The following is a 14,489-nucleotide window of genomic DNA, read 5'->3' as shown; positions in this document are numbered from 1 at the left end:
TGTGTTCACACTGTGGATGTGAATTGAAATAGCACATCATAATTTATTAACAAGTGCAGTTAATCTGTGTTAACACCGTTGTTATGAGTTTAAGCCAGTAGAAAGGCTAATTACCCCCAAATGATCAGGGTGTCTGATGGGCAAGAGATTAGGATGGCTGCCATGGAAATAGGTTTCTATGGTGGCATGGCTGGTGCCTCAGCTTACCTGAGAAATGGATTTCAGGAACGGTAAGTGAGATGGCTTCAAGTAGGTCAAGGTAGCTGGCCCCCTGCCTCAAGCAGCTTCTACTCAGCCTAAAGTCAAGGGTAGGCTAGATTCCACCATCTTCACTGATGGAGATGAATCTGAACAAGGCCCAAGGAAGAGATAATCTGCCTGCCTCCTGCTTTCCCCAGCCTGAGCCACTCTCTGCTGCTGTGGCTGTAGCTCCGCTCCAGTGGGCCAGTCCCAAGATGGTGCTGAGAGCCTCTTGCGAAGCAGAGTGCTGAAGGTTGCTGGAGGGGCATATGCAGCCCCTGTATGCAGGGACCACACGAGCATCACAGAGTTCAGTGATGGCTCCATTCAAGATTAAGTGTGGCCTGTCAGGGCATCTTAGTAGGATTTCTGATCCCCTTCATATCCCTGTGCAGGGCTCCCTGCAGCCTAGATAGTTATCAGGTTCATAGAGAAGGAACCGGGTCCAGAGAAGAGCTACCAGAGGCCAAGGTCACTTGGTGGTCAAGTTTCTCCAGGGACATCTTCTTCTTTCCCCATATTGCCCTTCTGCTAGGGCAAGGATGTCCTAGAGGAAGGGAGAGAACAAAAATTTCTCTCTCTCTCTCTCTCTCTCTCTCTCTCTCTCTCTCTCTCTCTCTCTTGTTTTTTTTTTTTTTTTTTTTTTTTTTTTTTTTTTTTTTTTCCTAAGACAGGGTTTCACTGTAGCTTTGGAGCCTGTCCTGGAACTAGCTCTTGTAGACCAGGCTGGCCTCAGACTCACAGAGATCTGCCTGCCTCTGCCTCTAAAGTGCTGGGATTAAAGGTTTGTGCTGCCACTGCCCGGCTGAGAACAAATCTCTTGAAGCAGCATCTCCCAGCACTGTGGGGCCCCAGGAACTTTAGAAGCAAAGAGGGCCAGAGTTTACAGTGGTCCCAAAGACCTTTCCATGGTTAACAATTCCCATCTGTACCCTTGAAGCTCTACTTAGACTCTTAAAGATGTAGAGGCAGGATCAAGGGTCTAGGAGAGGATGCCTGGAGTCTCCTAGGGATACTGGAATGACCTGTAGCCTTGTCAGACAGCAGCAACAAAATAGTAAAGACAATCTACCAGTTTACAAAGGAAAAAAGGCCTGCTCTGGCCTCTAGTCTGATCAGTGGTCAGGAGGTACATGGCTCTGGTCTGTGTTGAGCAACTCATGATAGGGAAAGCTTTGTGAGACAGTAAGTAGCCTTCCTAAAAGTCCCCAGAACCTCTCAGCTACACCATCAAAGTGTCACTCAGGGCTTTGATAGGCAATAGGTAAATATTTGAAGGCATTTCCTTGCAAACCGCTTGCTAATTACAAAGGGGAAATGTGGAATATTCCTTTGCGCTGTGAGAATGTATGTCACTGTGATTGGTTTAATAAAGAGCTCACTGGCCAAGAACTGGACATGTAGAGGTTGGCTGGGACTTGCAGACAAAAAGAAAGCCCAAAGAAGAATGGGAGGGGTCTTGGGAGTCACAAGGAGATGAATTTGCTGTGCTGAGAAAAGGTACTGAGCCACATGGCAGAACATAGATAATAAATATGGGTTAATTTAAAATGTAAGAGTTAACTAGTAACAAACCTGAACTATTGGCTGAGTATTTATAATTAATAATTATAAGTCTCTGTGTGGTTTTTTGGGAACTGGTTGGTGGGACGACAGCCTACATACGGCACCCAACAGGGGACAACTTAGATCCACATGAAACTTGAGAAAGCTTTTTAAAAAAAAGGTTCTAAACACACAAATGAAGACGAACGTGACTTCTTGATCACTGTCTAGGGTAGGCTCAGTGCTAGTGGCAAATGGAGGCTCGACTCCTTTAAGAATCAGCATCCTGAAGCTGCGGAATTTGTGATTTGGGCGAAGATTGAAGTCATGACTGGTCCTGAAAGTGATACCCGGTTCCAGTTCAGGGGTATTAAAACATATTTCAACTCCTATACTCTCACAGGTAGAATGAATTGTGTTCTGGCCACATATGGAGGCATTGCTTTGTTGGTCCTATGCTTCAAGTTAAGACCTAAGAAAACTCCGGCTGTGAAAGCATCATAACTGGGTCTTTCAATGTCTGACTTCATCTGTTAAGTTCCATGCCTGAAGAAGCTGATGTCAACTCATTATGTAATACTCAATTTGTACAATAAATTATGAACCTGGAAAAAAAAAGAATCAGCATCCTGGCTGGGAGATGGTGGCACATGCTTATACTCCCAGCACTGGAGCGGCAGAGAGAGGCAGATTTCTGTGAGTTTGAAGCCAACCTGGTCTACAGAACAAGTTCCAGGACAGGCTCCAGATCTACAGAAAAACCCTGTCTTGAAAAACCAAAAAAAAAAAAAAGAGTCAGCTTCCTGACTTGGTGCTAACAGCAAACATGGATGCAGCTCTTTTAAGAGGCCCTGCTACCAAACACTTAAAGGGGTTTATGAGCAATGGGTAGCATGCTATTCAGTGACAGCATGGGCCCAATGACTTTCCAGAACTGGGATGGTAAACACGGCTCCCTGTGGTACCTGCACCATGAGGCTAAACTCTCCGGGAACAGACATGGGAGAAGTCGGCAACCAACTGCCATGCACTGGTGTCATTCAGTAAGATGAGCAATGCTGGTAGCTGATGTAATAATTCAAGATAAAAAAACAATACAGATATTCAGTAAAGATAGATTCAGACAGAAAAAAAAACCTCTAAATGGGTTATAGAGCATTTAAAAATATGCATAGGCATGGAAGAGAAAAGAGAAAGAGTATAGACAGTCATAGATTTAATAATTGTTTAAAAATAATAAAGTCCTTAAAATGAGTAAAATAAAATAATAATAATAAGCCATGTAAACATGGAAAATACATAGAGTCTGGATCCTATGTTATTGTGTTGTCTTTAGATTTTCTGATTGCTAATGAAAAAAAGAACAGCTGCTTAGACACATTGGATTATAATAATTGCTGAGTTAAACCAACCTATATATTTTAAAATGTCTTGACTTCAAAATGGAAGTCAAAAGATATGTTACTTTAAGGAAGAGGTTATGCTTTTATTTCCATAGGAAATGAAAAACTGTGGATTCATTCCAGGTTGAAATGGATCAGGTTTGATTGGAGAAGACCCCCTGAGAATTCTGGATACAGATATTAAAAATAAATAAACCTAAAATACTACAAAGCACATAATGTATATTTTACCTGTTCAGACATAAAACAAAAAACAATCATCTTTGGCTAACTTGTGTACATTGTACAGCCTACACTTGTATTAATATGGATATGGATGTCACCTTTAATGTATTTTCAGAGCAGGGAACCAGACACCAATAAAAAGGGATGGCCCAGCATCTCAAAATACCTATGCTACAGTCTCCTCAGAATTCTACATCCAAAACAGCTTCAAGGCTGCTGGCTGAGATGTTCCAGCCACCCAAACTACTCCAGCCAAGACCTAACAATTCCCCTAAGATACCAGCATCCATAGACAACAGGAAGTAGTCTAGAGAATGGTGCTCATAGTCCCAAAAGATGGGGGTATGGGTAGGTTTGGTTATTCAATGGATTGCAAATGTTTGTCATTGTTTGGAGGGTTAGTCACAAGTTGTTATTGGCAATAGTAAATAAAAAACCTAAATAGCAGAGTTAAATTCAAAGATCTCTAAATGAAAAAGGGGAAATATGGTATAGAAATGATAGAAAAAAGGGTAGATTATAGAATCTAGTTTAATCTAAACAACAACTATTAATCTCAAAATTTACATTGGTATGGATTTTAGTTTATTAATACAAATTTAATTTTATTGTACTATATGTATGCTTCTCGTTTGGAGGTATTATGTTTATGTGACTCATTTAAAAATGTAATTGTATAACTAAGAAATACAGATTAAAATAGTCATCTATATAACAGTCAAACTTATAGTCATGTTAGATATGTTTTCAAAGTCATATACAGATATATTTAGATAGATGGTCTTCAAAGACCAAAGAATATGACATTTCATATGTTTAATAACCTAACGCTTTCATGACAACGAGACATGTCTGCTCCTGACAGCACCAATTTACTTCAAAAGAAGATGATGGGCATTGAAGATCTCTGTATGGAGTTTGCTTTCTTTATGACAAAAGCTAACCATTTGGGCAAGAAACTACCCCTGCCTCAATTGCTGACAGTATACTATCCAAACTGGACCCAGAAAAAAGTGACTACCAAATTTTGCTAAGACAAGGTAGGACAGTCCTTCAAAATTCCCAGCTTCTCAAAAATGTCTGTCAGCTATACTAGGCCCGTAGGCCAAAGTTGGATGCCCCAACGTTACAGAAGAACACATCTGCCCAGTGACATCACATGCCCCCTCTGCCCATGACCCCAGCTCCCAAAGTCAGTTCTGTACACTCTCACAGAAGGCACACTGACTGCAGCTTCCTTCACATCCGTGTGAAGCTTAAAGGCTGATAAAGTTATTCTAAGATCCAGAGGGCATGAGAGGGTAGAAAACCACCCTCTAAAGGGTGACAAATAGGGTGGGGACCCAGATGAAACCGATATTTGTTTTTCTCCATCTAAGTGCTCCTTATGCGGTATGGACAGTCTGGAGACTCTTCTGCTTGCTCACTCATCTGTGCATATTTTAAACACATAGTATTCTTAAATCAGGTTTGCGTGTTTTTAAGTGGTGTGTGTGTGTGTGTGTGTGTGTGTGTGTGTGTGTGTGTGTGTGTAAACCAGAGGTTGACCTTGGGTGTCTTCCTCTTCTGCTTCATTCAACGAGACATAAACGTGGCACCAGAACCGACCTCCTGACAACGTGAAGAGGGGGACTCTCCCCAACAGCCCCTCATGGGAAGCCCCCTCTTTGTAGGCAGAGTAGCAGAAATCAGGGGAGGGTCCCTTAGACACAAGAAAGGGTCCAATGTGATGGGCAAGCACCCTGAGTGACAGAAGCTTGCGGCCCGAGGAGGCAGAAGACTCCAGAGACAGGAAAGCTCTGCTTGTCCCATATGCAGAGCCCCAAGGTGGCTTTGACCCTCCTCTAGCGAAAATGCTCCTCCTTCCTCTTCATTTGTGCTCGCAGTGGCTCGGGTGGTGGTTCATCAGCCCTGCTTCCCTGCCTGGCTTTTTCTAGCTTTTCCCTCTAGTCACCACCTCAGCAGATGCAAGCATTTCTCCCTCAGGATCCTTGCTCTGAGATCCCACCCCAGGATGCCCCATGCTTCTGGACTCCCCACTCCATTCAACGATGTTTTATAGCAATGCTTCACTCTACTGGGAGAGACAGAGACGACAGGGCCAGAGGGTACATTGACCTGACTCGCCATTGCTGGTGCGCAGGGGCCTTCTGAGTAGCGAATGTTCACGGTGGGGAAAGTGAGAATGCTCATGCTCATTGTGAAAGAGAAGAGTTGAGGGGAAAGGGTGGCTTTCACTGAACACCTGCTGTGGAGGCCAGTCAACCTCAGAGGTCTTCCTCACTCACTCTCTACCTTAGGTTTTGAAGCAGGATCTCTGACTGAATCTAGAACTTACAAGACTTGGCTAACCTGACTGGCTAGAATGCCCTAGAGATCTTGTCTCTGCCTCCCCCAAGTTGGGTTTACAGATGTATGCTGCATGCCTGGCTTTTGGCATGGGCGCTAGGAAACCAAACTCGGGTCCTTACTTAGGCTTGTACAGCAAGCGCTTTATTGACCATGCCATCTTTCTAGCCCCAATGGTAGATTTTATATCCTTGATCCTCTTAGCATGCCCCCTCCCCCAGTTATTACCAGGTAAATGCTAACTTACAGACAAGGAAATGGTTCAGAGAGGGCAAGTAGTTTGCTTAAGACCACACAGTCAGCAACTCAAACAACTGGGGTTTGAATTGTCCAACTGTCTTGTACTCGTCCCACCCATTTCTTAATAAACACCCTCATTATTAAGTGATGACTCACACTGCAGCAATGGCTCCTAATTAAGTTTGGGAATCGGAAAAGCATTTGGGCAGTGCTCGGAGGAGGCCGGCGTGGCAGAATTACTTCCATCCCAAGCTTTCTTCCCCAGCCAGGGAGCGGCTGGGTTTCTCTTTTTGCATTCCTTGCTATTCACAATGAGCAGATGACCAGCTTCTGCCTTCCCCATCCTCCCCAGGCTGCCTCAGACCCTTTGTATAACAGGAGCAGAGAAACCACAAGAACTGTCAACCGAGAAATTCATCAATAAGTCAATTCCCACTTCCCCAAGCTATGACTATGGGGGGCAGTTGCTTACCCATGGTGGACACAGGGAAGCCTTAGGCTCCAACCCCCAAATGCAATGACAACCCCACGGAAAGTGCTTAGCGTTGCAGCTAGAGGTCAGAGAACACATCTGCTCCCAAGCTTCAGGTTAAAACATCATGCAGAAGAAGCCATGGCTGGCCTCCTTGCTCCTGCCAAGGAAGAGCTGGGCTGAAGGAAGCCAGTTGAGAAACCCAGCTTCACGTTTTCTGACTGTAGTCTGGAGGCCATACCTGCTGATCACCCGTGAGATGGTGGCTTGGTTGGGTGGTTGACATTTCCTTCTGAACCAGCTATGAGAGAATCCCACAGGGCCCCTTCTCTGCCGTCTACCAGCTCAGAGGCACTCTGGCAAATAAGATTCTGAAAGACCTGGAAGGGGCCTGTGTTAGCTTTCCATCACTGAAACAATACCACCCGAGGTAATCAACTTAGAGAGCGAGGAGGCTGGCTGGGGCTCATGGTTTTCGATGTTTCAAGCCCATTACTGGCTGGCCCGCCTCCTTCAGACCTCCAGATGGGCACAAAGCGGTGATGGCTGGGAACATAAGGCAGAGAAAACTGCTCACCTGGTCTTAAGGAAGAGGAAGGGACTGGGGTTCCACAACCCAAGGAAATACCCCAGTGACCTAACAGCCTGCCGGAAAGGTTCCCTCACCTGCTGATAGTGCCACTCTGAGAACCTGGCCTTTCACTAGAGTATTTGGGGATATTCAATACCCAAACCTGAGCAAGGATGTAGGATTGAGGTGGATTTGGTATGTGGCCTCCAGCCAGCTACACAAGCTCCTGGAGGCTCAGCTTACTCCTCTACAAATGAAGCGGATGATGGAGAAGACGGAGCAGGCTGAGGGGTGGGATCCTCCCCTTCTCTAAAACACAGACAGCTGCAAAAGCTGCTGCACAGATTTCAGTCCCTGGCTCCATTCTGACCCCAGGTGCCACTGAGGAAAGAGAAGCTGGGATTGCCCATGTTGGGATGGCTGTGGCCCTTTGCCTAGTAGATAAGAACAAACTCATTCTGGCACTGAGAAGACCCTGTGGGCCAGCTCACTGCGGACTGCACACAGAGCTTGCCAGCCCTTGTTTCCCTTCCATGTCTTCTCTCTCCCCTCACACTGCCCCATCCACACCAGCCCTTCTAGTTCATCCGGACCAAAGGGCTTTGCACAGCTGTTCCCTCTGCCTTTCTCCCAAGATGTCATAGGGCTCCCTTGAGATCAGGTACAGCTGGTCACACGAAGACGGTAGCTGCTTTGCTCGGAGGACCAGTGTCCATAGCCCGGAAGGTGGGTGACCGCAGGTGGGGGTTAGTGAGCCGGGGTGGGAGTGGTCAATCGCAGATTAATGAACGCAATGGAAAGCGCCGAGTCTGAAGTCCCATGGCCCCTGCCTTTGTTCCAGTCTTCCCACTCACGACCTTTGCTGGGCCGCTTGTGCTCTCTGAGTCACTATCCACACATCTGCTCAACACAAAACAAATTCTACCTCACAGGGCTTCTCCGGGGCAGAAGTGATAACGTGAGCCTTTCCTTTGCTGGCTCACCCTGTGTTCCCTGGGGCAATAGAAGAGTGTCCCTCACGATGGTCCCAGCATTCTGTAATTCTCATCAGTTTTGCTCCCATGAGAGCAGGTATCAAGATCGGGCAACTTCTGTGGAGCAACTGTACTGTCAAGGAGTTGATGGGACAACGTTCTTGAATCTCCTCCAGCTTTCTTGAGATGAGGAAGCTGAGGTTGTCAACATGTTAGCATCCTGAGTAGGATCTCAAAGCAGTGACCTCTTTGGACACTGGGGACCAAGAGAAGAAATCACACCGGTGCTGACACCGAGGCAGCTTTCTCTAGAAAGGCACTTCTAACCCTGTAGTCGCTTGGTCCTTCCTCTGGCTCCAGGATCAGGTTTCCTATCTCCATCAGTCTCAGAAGAGCAAAGGAAGCCAAAGAGTGTAGGGCACACACCCAAGAAACACCGCAGAGAGTATGCCTCAGACTCTGTCGCCAGTGGGAACCAGATGGCTGGAGAGACTGAGGCAGCCAGAATGGAAGGGTCTGGGTAGATAATATGGTAGAGGGAAGATATCCCTCTACCGGGCATTCATAGGATAATTAGTCTGAGGGAAGCTAGAAGCTAAAGAGAAGCAGACACATGAAGCCAGGGGAAGTCTGACTAGGACCCAGATGAGCCTGTATGAAGAGCAAGGCTTTAAGAATCGGGGTCTTGTCCTAGCTCTGTCCATGACAGAGGTATGTGGCTTTCTTTCTCAGAACTGTGGTTTCTTCTGCTGAGAAACACAAGTAATAATGTATCTGTCATGGAAGGATGTTATGACAAACGAACTAGCCCAATTTTTGAAGTGGTTGGCATGCGTGTCTATCCTGAGAAGTCAAATGCCATGCTGGGAAGACTTGAAAATGACTCCAGGAAGAGGCCTGTGTAAAGAGCCACTGAGGTCAACAATACCATGTTCTCACATCTCAAGACCATGCCCAGAAGGAATGCCAACCTAGTCAACTACTAGAGGAGCAGGCAAGGAGAGCCCGAAGCTATTTGTGCCATAAGCCAGGAGCACACTCAAGCCCTAGGAACACTCCTGGATGAATGTGGTCTGGAGAATTTTCAGGAGATGAACTTGACCTGAGTCTGGAAGAGCAGTTGTAACTCAGACAAGCAGTCATGAAAAGAAAGTTTTCTTTAGGCCATAGAGAACAGCATGAACCAAACATGGAAGCAGAGACCCAGTACAGACAGTCCTTGAATACCTGGCAAGAAGTTTAGACATCATCCTGGTGACCAAGGCTTCTCAGACTGAGTTAAAGAGACTTCATGGATGTGTCTGGGGACAGAGACTGTGACTTCCACAAAATCCTGTGGTTCAGAGATAACAAAGAGGCACAGAAGACTCTGTCAACCCTGAAACAAGAAAATTGCAAATTGGACAGACTCCAGCTCCAAAGGGTGCCTGAATGCAACAAAGGGCATACACCCCAGTCAAAGTGGGGTGCTGGGATTGCCCACTACCTCCTATAGCTTACTGGATGAGGTCTGCTTGTAATATAATCCCTCAGTTCAAAGCTAAGGCCTTGGCAAGCTAGCAGGAGAGTCGCGGTGTCTACAGCAGGCTGCTCGGCCACGGGAAGGTAAATATCAAGGGGAAAAAGACATGACAGCTACATCGTGTGTCATAGAAGACAAACTGGAGCCAGGGACTGCAGAGCATAGTGCAAGAGGAAAGCCCTGGTCCACACACTCAACGGACAAGTAGACAGGTTCCTCTGGGAATCAGAGCCTGGGGGGAAAGGCCAAGACCCTAGGCCCAAGACACACAAGACTCAGTAGAGCTGTCCACATGAGTGTATGAAATGTAGTGACATATCTGCTGTGGGGTCACTGTCTGAATTCTCAACCACAGGTGAACCAGTCCTCACAAATCTCATTCAATGAACGAAGGGAGGAAATGAATTAACTACTGCGAGCCTACCCAACTCAGTCCAGGTACTATTCCATAGGCTTTTCACGGTACCTCCCCTGGATGCCCACGACCCTCCCACGGCCCCAGATCCTAGAACTTGGCTGACTTTACAAAAATCCCTTCTTTCCTAATATACCTCTCCAGCAGCATGTGAGTACCTAGACATCACCTTCAGCTTCTGTCAATCCCTCCTGCAGTGAATGTTGGGTAATGAGTAAATGAATCCATCAACCAACTGCTCACACCAATACATGTGGGACAGGAGGCCTCGGAGCCAGGGTCCATGCTACAGCTCACAAGACCAACCCGACTTGTCCTTGCAGCCTGAACATTGTATGTAGACACGAAATATTTTGTGAATCTGTAACAAGCTAAGCCCCCTTGGATACCTGTTGTGATCATGAACCTTGACTGTCAACTCGTGGGATTTGAATCACCATGGAAACATCCCTTGGGCACATCTGTGAAGGAATTTCTGGTTTAAATGTTGGGGGAAGACCACCCTAATGTGAGTTGCGCCATTCCATGGACTGGGTCCCCCAGTGAATAGAAAGAAGAAAGCAAACTGAATGCCACAATTCGCTCTCGCGGCTACCAATGAAATGTGATGAGCTGTCTCAAGTTCCGGCAGCCCTGACTTCTCTGCCATGAAGCACTATACTCTTAGATGGTGACATAAAAATAAATCCTTTCTTCCCTTAAGTTGCTCTTGCCAGGCATTTTGCCACAGCAACAGGAAAAGTAACCAATACACCCATCGTGCACCAGGGGCCACATTTATTAGCAAATTAATCTCCATAACCCAATTTCTATCTCCATTTTAGAGACGAGGAAACTGAGACTCCAAGTGGCTCAGCAGTTCGCCTAAGATCGTATAAGTCAGCGGCCAGCCCACAGCTTGACTCTGGCTTCTGTGGCTCATCAAACTCCCTGTCACTTCACTGACGGTGGCTGCAAGTCATGACAAAGGTCGACGCTGTCGTTTGCTTCTGCTCAGCACTTCACAGCCACCATGCAGTCCTTGGGCAGGTGCTGGTCCAGGTGTGACTCCAGACTGCAGGACTCACAGTGGCTCACAGACCCTGCTCTCATCAGCTCCTTCCAGAGTTGGGACACAAAGGCTTTTCTCCTCCCTTCGTGGGCTCAGCTCTCAGTCCTCCTCTCTCACTCTATCCATCACTTCTTCAGTGCAGACTGGCAGCCCAGCTCAGCCCCCGCAGCCCTGCCCCCCACCCACGCAGACCTCCTCCCCCCCATGGAGAACTCCTGCAGTCGTCCCCTCTTCCCTCAGTTACCAAGGGATCAACTTGACTGTGAACGTAATTTGGAAATATTTTCACTGCTGTTTTTCCATTTTGTCCTTTGTTTGAAAGAGTGTCACAACTTCCAACAGCAAAGAAAAGGAAAACGCTATGCCAGGCTGACCAAGGTGGATGCAAAACCAGAAATGACTTATTCAATAATCAAAACTGAAAGCCACCCAGCCAGTAGCACTTGCCATCACTCCAGCATCAGAAAACTTGGAACTTTGGGGGATCTTCTCCCTGGGGTACATCCAGCAATTACAGCCATAGGAGGTGAGACAGGGTCTTACTTCTATGGTGGCTTATGAATCTTGCCCTGACACCTGGACCTTTTCCAAGAAATGCCCAATCTTCTGGTTCACTCTTTCCAAACAGATGAACTGATGGAAGATGGGTAGCATCTGAGGTGGATGTCTAAGTTAGAGATCCCCATTGTGCTTAGACAGTGGCCAGGGTCGGGGCTCAGCATGGAGTCAAGATCCTGAGTCAATATGAGGTCAGTATTAAATTCAATCTGTCTCAAAGATTAGGGATCAGTCTACCTCAAATTTCAAAGCCCAGTTCGGACTGGAATCAAGAGCTGGTGCAAAACAATATTCATAGTTCTGAGTTCTATTAAAAATTAAGATTTTCAACCTTGGTTTCAGTCTATAATTAATAATGTGGTCAGACCTCTTCCTTGGATTAAGTTCATTGTACCAATATAATGGCTAATCTTGCTTGTCAGCTTGATATACCTGGGAAGATAGAACTTCAGCTGAGGAATTGCTTCTGTGAAATTGTGTGTGTGAGGTTGTCTCTTCTGATTGCTAATTGATGTAAGAGGATCCAGCCCACTGTGGGCTGGTGGTACCATTCCTAGATAGGGAGGCCTGGGCTATGTAAGAAGCATAGTCGAAGGTGAACCAGGGCAAAGCCAGTAAGTGGTATTCCTCTATGGTTTCTATTGGAGCTTGTACCTTGAGTTCCTGCCTTGGCTTCCCTGATTATTGGTTCTAGCCTGCAAGATTCAATAAACTGTTTCCTCCCCTAAGTTGCTTTGGTCGTGGTGTTTATCACAGCAACAGAGAGCCAACTAAAACATTCTGTCTAGGATCAGGCTCAAGTTTCAGTGTGTGACAAGGATCAGGACCCATCCTGGGCCCCCAGCCTACCAAAATGGAGCCTGACTCTTGCTGTTCTGAGAGCAGGAGTTGGTTTGCCTGTCAGATGCTGGCTTCTCATGACTCCTGTCCTGAAGCTCTCCCTAGATCAGCAATGGGATGCTGGCTTCTCATGACTCCTGTCCTGAGGCTCTCCCTAGATCAGCATCCGGGTGCTGGCTTCTCATGACTCCCGTCCTGAAGCTCTCCCTAGATCAGCAATGGGGTGCTGGCTTCTCATGACTCCTGCCCTGAGGCTCTCCCTAGATCAGCTTCGGGCCGTACGAGGCGGCAGGTGTCTGCGAGCTTTGCAGACTGCAGAGGTTCACATGAGCACCCTGGAGAAACGCTGGGATGTCACTCAGTTTCACCTGGTCACCTTCAGCTTCTGCTTCCTCTTCCACCTGTGAAGCTAACAGCAGCTGAAGTTCCCCAGTGTGGCCCTGTGCTGTCCTCTAAGAGCTCCGTGAGTATCTAACTGATTTGATTCTCTCCTTCCGTCTTGTTGTAGGCACTGGGCATCAAACTCAGCTCATCAGACTCACACAGCAAAGACTTTACCCATGCAGCCATTCCCCCTGACCATTATTGCAATCTTATGGACTGATGCTACAGCCCTGCTTTCTGTGGAAAAACTGAGGCCAGGATCAATTAAGTAACTTGTTTGAAGCCCTTCTTCAATGGGAAAATTTCTGCTTCAATCAGAGAGGGTGGCTCCCAAGTCTACACTGATTGTGGAACCTAAGAAGGAGGTGGGAAGTGTGTTGGGGAGCACATTGGTAGACATATGTCATCATAGAGCCCGAGAGGTGACCGTGATTCCCAGCAGTCTCTCTGCCCAAGAGGCCATGCCCCAGCAAACTCCACACTCACACAGGACATAGAGGGTTTAATAGAGTTCTGGTGTGGCGCTGAGGTAACTCATCAAACTCGTTTGTTTATGGCAAGAAATTTAAAGCCAGCAGCTCAAAACCTGTATTTTGTGGGTAATTTTTTTTCAATTTATTTCACGACATTAAAATAATAACAAGCCAATCCGTGGAGGACGGGGGCTGGGATTCCTCTGGTTAACACAGAAGGGGCAGGCTGGCTTGAAGCTGTGAGGCTGAGTATTCCATAAGGCCTGGGCTGTTTGCCTTCCCCAGGGAAAAGCCAGACACACAAGGAATAAAGACGGAGGTTTCAGGGTTTTGATTGAAGAGGGGACTGACATGCAGTCCTGAGGTTTGCTGTCTCTGTTTACAGATTCTGAGCAGACACAGACAAGGAACACGTGAGAACATTCCCTGAGTTGGGAGTTGGTCCTAGCTCACATGCATTACCTATGATTTACCGTGAGAACTCACGCATCCTCTCTTGGTTTAGAATTGCCTTGGCAGATCCTGGAGTCAAGCCGTGAGTGAGTTGGGGGTGGCGCACGCCTTTAATCCCAGCACTCACTCGGGAGGCAGAGGCAGTTGGATCTCTGTGAGTTTGAGGCCAGCCTTGTCTACAGTGCAAGTTCCAGGACAAGCAGGGCTGTTACACAGAGAAACCCTGTCTAGAAAAAAAAATAGTTGGGGTCAAGTTCATGTGGAAACTGATCCCCCAAAACATGGCACAGGATAGACACTAGACAGGAAAAACACTTGAAACAGAAAGGAAGTTGGCCCTGGACGGAGAGCTGCTCAGTCAGCACCAGTTACAGCCAGTCTGCCATTCCCAGTTTCTGCTGGCACTGGGGGAGAGGGGACAGTGTCTGGGAAAGGCCTTGGGCCACCTTGTCCCTTGGGGGTGGGAGCTGGGGTTTGTCCATCGTTGCTCATTTCTACTCTATTATTGGGTCTATTAGCAAGTTGTTTTTTCCAATCATTAATTTTTTCAGCTTCGTAATTTCTATTTGGTTCCTTTTTTTTTTCTTTGCCACGGTTTTATATGCTTTCATTTGTTTCAAGAGAATCTGTAATTTCCTACAAGAACATTGTTATGACGGCTTCTTGAAAATCCTCGTCAGACTGTTGCAACATCTTCATTATCTTGGTATTAGCATCAGTTGAGTGTACTTTCTCACTAAAATTGTGGTCATCCTGATTCTCATTATGACAATT

At 46.7% G+C, this 14,489-nt stretch overlaps 1 pseudogene; it reads left to right on the top strand.

Annotated features, from left to right (window-relative positions):
• The first annotated feature begins 2,112 nt into the window (after nt 1-2,112).
• Nucleotides 2,113-2,397, top strand: LOC125407739 (ATP synthase F(0) complex subunit k, mitochondrial pseudogene; annotated as a pseudogene).
• Nucleotides 2,398-14,489: the final 12,092 nt, after the last annotated feature.

This window comes from Myodes glareolus, chromosome 10 (assembly GCF_982192425.1).
Source record: "Myodes glareolus chromosome 10, mMyoGla1.1, whole genome shotgun sequence".
Classification (NCBI taxonomy): Eukaryota; Metazoa; Chordata; class Mammalia; order Rodentia; family Cricetidae; genus Myodes; species Myodes glareolus.
The sequence above is the reverse complement of the archived record's forward strand: the minus strand, read 5'-3'. Positions and strand labels throughout refer to the sequence as shown.